Below are 6000 nucleotides of genomic sequence, written 5' to 3' on the forward strand. Positions count from 1 at the left end.
GCTTTCAGATAGTCCAATAATTTTTTAATTCTCTCTCCTGGATCTATTTTCCAGGTCAGTTGTTTTTCCAATGAGATATTTCACATTGTCTTCTATTTTTTTCATTCTTTTAGATTTGTTTTACAGGGTCTTGATTTCTCATAAAGTCACTAGCTTCCAATTGCTCTACTTTAATTTTTAAGGAAGTATTTTCTTCAGTAATCTTTTGGACTTCCTTTTCCATTTGGCCAATTTTTCTTTTTAGGGCATTCCTCTCCTCATTGGTTTTTTGGACCTCTTTTACTATTTGGGTTAGGCTATTTTTTAAGGTGTTATTTTCTTCAGTATTTTTTTGGGTCTCCTTTAGCAAGCTGTTGACTTGTTTTTCATGATTTTCTTTCATCACTCTCATTTCTCTTCCAGTTTTTCCTCTATTTCTCTTACTTACTTCTCAAAATCCCTTTTGAGCTCTTCCAAGGCCTGGGACTGATTCATATTTTTCTTGGAGGCTTTGGATGTAGGAGCTTTGACTTTGTTGTCTTCTTCCGGTTGTATATTTTGATCTTCTTTGTCACCAAAGTAAGATAATATAGTCTGACTCTTTTTGCACTGCTTACTCATGATCCCAGCCAATTACTTGAGTTTTAAACTCTTTGTTAAGGTAAGAGTCTGCTTCCAATGTGGAGAGTGTACTGTCCCAAGCTTTGGGGGTTTGTACAGCTGTTTTCAGAGATACTTGTAGAGATCTGCAGATTTTCAGTTCTTGCAAGGTGGTATGATAAGGCAAGAGGTTTTCACTCGTTTCCTGGCCTGTGCTCTGGTCTGTAAGTGACCACAAGCACTCTTTTCTGTCCTGGAACTATGAGAAGGGTTTTCTCTTCACAGCCACTACAAGCTCCACCGTGCCAGTGCTTCTCCTCACCCCAGTACTGCTGCCCAGAACTGTGACCTAGATCCAAGCATGGGCAAAGCAAGAGATTCCCACCTCAGCCCTGGCAAAGCAATCCCTGCAGTTCCTCTCTGATCAGCCACTCAATTCCCCCTCAGTTTGTGGGCCGAAAGGTCAGGACACAGCCCCAGCCCTAGCCCCATGCTCTGCACTCTGGAACTGGCTTTGAAAGCTAGCTCCTCTCTCACTGCAGAAACAGACTTTTCCCACTGACCTTTAAGTTGTCTTTGGTGTTCGTGGGTGGGGAGTCTGGAATCTCCCACAGCTGTCCGAGATTCAGTCCTCTGAGGCCTGCTCCAGGCTCACTGTGGCCTGTGCGCCCACGCCACACTGCGCTCCTCTTCCTGCCCATCATGATATACCTTTCTGATCAATCATCCAGGTTGTCTTGGGCTGGAAATTTGCTTCCTCTGTCCTTTTGTGGGTTCTGCTGCTTTAGAATTTGTTTAGAGCCATTTTTTGTAGGTATTTGGAGGGGTTTGGGGGAGAGCTCAAGCAAGTCACTGCTTTCACTCTGCCATCTTGGCTCCGCCCCAATAATACTCTTGCTGTTACTTTGTACACAGTCTATTTCACTTTGCATCAGTCCATGCCAGTCTTTCCAGGTTTTTCCAGCATCCTGCTCATCATTTCTTATAGCACAATAGTGTTCCATCATAATCACATACCTCAACTTGTTCAGCCATTCCCCAATTGATGGGCTTCCCCTCAACTTCCAATTCTTTACTCACAGAAAAGAGCTGCTATAAATATTTTTGCACATGTGGATCCTTTTCCTTTCTGTTCTTTATTTCATTTGGGATATAGACCTAGCAGTGGTATTGTTAGGTCAAAGAGTATGCATGGTCTTATGGCTCTTTGGGCATAGTTCCAAACTGCTCTATAGAATGGTTGAATTAGTTCACAACTTCACCAATAGTGCATTAAAGTCTCATTTTTTTACACATCCCCTCCACCATTTGTCATTTTACTTTTCTGTCCTATTAACCAATCTAAAAGGTATGAAGTAGTACCTCAGAATTGTTTGAATTTGCATTCCTCCAATCCATAGTGAGTCAGAATATTTTTTCATATAGCTATAGATAGCTTTGATTACTTCTTCTGAAAACTGATTATATCTTTTGATCATTTACCAATTGGGGAATGGCTCTTATTTTTATAAATTTGAGTCAGTTCTCTGTATGTTTGAGAAATGAGGCCTTTACCAGAGAAACTTGCTTCAAAATTGTTTTCACAGTTATTCTTGCTAACTGTATTTCCTTCCATGCTATACCCCCACCCCATTTATTCTATTCTCTCTCCTTTCACACTGGCCCTCTTCACAAGTGTTTTGCTTCTGACTACCCTCTCCACCAATCGGCTCTCCCTTCTCTCACCTCACTCCCTTCTCTTATCCCTTTCCTCTCCTACTTTCCTGTAGGGTAAGATAGATTTCTCTACCTAATTGAATGTGTATTGTTATTCCTTCTTTGAGCCAATTCTGATGAGAGTAAGGTTCACTCACTCCCCTTCCCCTCTCCCCTCTTTTCCTCCACAGTAAAAGCTTTGGCTTGCCTCTTTTATGTGAAATAATTTATCTCATTCTACCTCTCCCTTTATCTTTCTCCCAGTACATTTCTCTCTCACCCCTTAATTTTATTTTTGAGATATCATCCCTTCATATTCAACTTACACCTGTGCCCTCTGTCTATATATACTTCTAACTAACTTAATAATGAGAAAGGTCTTATGAGTTATAAACATCTTCCCATATAGGAATACAAACAGTTTAAAATTATTAAGTCTCTTATGATTTCCCTTTTCTGTTCATCTCTTTATGCTTCTCTTGAGTCTTGTATTTGAAAGTAAAATTTTCTATTCAGCTCTGGTCTCTTCCTCAAGAATGCTTAAAAGGCCTCTATCTCACTGAATATACATTTTTTTCTCCTGAAGGATTATACTCAGTTTCACTGGGTAGGTGATTCTTGGTTGTAATCCTAGCTCCTTTGCCCTCTGTAATATCATATTCCAAGCCTTTTGATCCTTTAATGTAGAAGCTGCTAATCTTGTTTTATCCTGAGTGAGGCTCCACAATACTTGATTTCTTTCTTTCTGGCTGCTTGCAATATTCTCTCCTTGGCTCTGGAATTTGGTTATAATATTCTTGGAAGTTTTCATTTTGAGATCTCTTTCAGGAGACGATCGGTGGATTCTTTCCATTTCTATTTTACTGTCTGGGTCTAGGATATCAGGACAATTAATTTCTAAAAAATTAAGTCATATCCATGTGAGTAGAGAAGAGTGAATGGCTATAGATTTATTGTGGAAGCAGAATGTAGAAGACTTGGTAAATGGATATGGGAATGGGGAAGAAGAAAGAGTTGAAGTTTAATCTGAAGGTTTAAACCTTGGTGATTAGAAGGATGGTGCTGCTCACAATAGGATTAGGGATGTTAAGAAGAGCATATTATTTGGAGGTGGGGAAGATAATGAGCTCTGTTTTAGTTGTGTTGAGTTTGAACTGCATATGGAAAATATGTCCATTAGGCATTTGGGCATTAGAGGTTAGGATTGTAAATATATATATACTTCACTAGAAATTGCTAAAATATGCTTTTCTGTATACAATTCTTTATAACAAAATATGCATTCTGATAATATGTACTTTTACTAACACAGTAAACATAAAATAACTCATAAAATGTAGTACACAAACTAAAATTGATAACATGCAAAACATTTTTCTCATTAGTAATTCCCCAGAATCCTTTGACTGTTTGTGTTAATATCTCAATTTTAAAAAGCCCCACTGATTCCTGACAATATTCACTTTTCATAACACATGAAATCTACAATACCATAAAAACTCTACAGCAAATAAAATTCTTAAAACTAAAACATTTTTAACCTGAATTTTACTTTCCATTGTTTCTGATGGCAGTGTAAGGGCATTGTACTATATAGTATATTGCTGTAACCTTCTTTACCTTGGTCCCACTCTGAAAATTAAAGAAGAGGTTTCTGGGACTTCAGTTGCTGCTGTTGGAAGAGGTTTTGACATCACCTCCAATAATTGGTGTTGAAGATCATGAAGGATGCACCAGCTTGAAATAATCCATCAGTCATGTCTACTTCATGCACCATTTGAGATCCTTAAGGACCTTGGCATATAGGAGCATAGCAGAGGACAACTGATGCTTAACCTTAAGGCTGCCATCAATGATGGTATTGGCAGCCTTGATGTCTCTAGTCAACTGGTCAATTAGGCTGACAGCAGCTGCAGACATTTTGAAACTATTTTCTTCAGTGAGCTTTTGAACTTCCTTTTCCATTTGTCCAATTCTGCTTTTTAAGGCATTCTTCTCCTCATTGGTTTTTTGGACCTCTTTGGCAATTTGGGTTAGGCTATTTTTTAAGGTGTTATTTTCTTCAGTATTTTTTTGGGTCTCCTTTAGCAAGCTGTTGACTTGTTTTTCATGATTTTTCTTGCATCACTCTCATTTCTCTTCCCAGCGTTTCCTCTATTTCTCTTACTTGCTTTTCAACATCCTTTTTGAGCTCTTCAATGGCCTGGGGCTGATTCACATTTTTCTTGGAGACTATGGATGTAGGAGCTTTGACTTTGTTGTCTTTGCTGGTTGTATATATTGCTTTTCTCTGTCACCAAAGAAAGATTCTATGGTCTGAATTTTTTGTGCAGTTTGCTCATGATCCCAGCCAATTACTTCAGTTATAAACTCTTTGCTAAGGTAGGGGTCTGCTTCCACTGTGGAGAATGTACTGTCCCAAGCTTCAGGGGTTTTGTGCAGCTGTTTTCAGAGATATTTCTGGGACCTGTAAATTTTCAGTTTTTCCAAGGTCTTACAATCAAGGATGAGGTGTTTACTCTTTTCCTGTCCTATCCTGTGGTCTATGAGTAACCACAAGCACTCTTTTCTGCCTCAGAACTGTGAGGAGGGTTCCTTCTTCACCACCACTACAAGCTCCACCATACCAACACTCCTCCTCACTCCATGATTGCCACCCAGAACTGCTATGCAGATACAAGCACAGGCAAAGCAAGGGAATCCTGCCTCAGCATAAGCAAAGAGATCCCTGCAAGCCCTCTCTGATCAGCCACTTGATTCCCCCTCAGCCTATGGGCTGGAAGCTCTAGAAGTAGCCACCACCCTTGGGCGCATTGGGACTGGGGTTGGGACCAGGACCTAGCTTCTCTCACCACAGTCACAGACTTTTCCTACTGACCTTCTAAGTTGTCTTTGGTGTTTGTGGGTTGAGAAGTCTGGAAACTGACATAGCTGCCCATGACTCAGTTCCCTGAGGCCTGCTCCAGGTTTGCTGAAGCCTGGTTTTTGCCTGTGCCCCACTGCTGAACTGCTTTTCTCTCCCAGCCCAGTGCAATAGACCTTTCTAATCAACCACACCCAGGTTGTCTTGGGCTGGAAATTTGTTTCATTCTGCCTTTTTGTGGGTTCTGCTGCTCTGGAATTTGTTTAGAGCCATTTTTTACAGGTATTTGGAGGGGTTTGGGGGAGAGCTCAAGCAAGTCACTGCTTTTACTCTGCCATCTTGTCTATGCCCCCAGCTGCAGACATTCTGGCACAAAGTTTATCCAGCACCTTTATTTTTGCACTAAACCACATCACTAACTTTGCACACTTACATTTAGAGACCAAAGGACTTCTACTATGCTTTAGGGGAATAATTGCAACACAAAACTTGAGTTTTAAAGGCAAATAATGAAAATATGCAAGAAATGCCCAGGGAGCTCTTTACAATGGTAGGGTGAACAAGATCAGTGAAGAACCTAGTAGGATACCAGATAATTTACAAACTTGCATACCTCTCATTTTTTTCCTGTAGTGTACTTAGCCACAAATGTGCATGGTTGATGCAAAAATAAAAACAAGTTTACTAACAAAATCACACAAATGCTTGTACTGTCCATACAAGTAGGAGAGATCTTTGTCATGAAAACCAGTGGAGGAAAGGATATTGAAGAGATTGTCAACAGTATAAAATGCTTCCTAGAGGTCAAGAAGAATAAGGACTGAGAAAAAGCCATACAATTTTTAAATGGCTAGATCATTGGT

The sequence above is a fragment of the Phascolarctos cinereus genome, unplaced genomic scaffold, assembly GCF_003287225.1.
Source record: "Phascolarctos cinereus isolate Bilbo 61053 unplaced genomic scaffold, phaCin_HiC Scaffold_3;HRSCAF=262, whole genome shotgun sequence".
Taxonomy (NCBI): Eukaryota; Metazoa; Chordata; class Mammalia; order Diprotodontia; family Phascolarctidae; genus Phascolarctos; species Phascolarctos cinereus.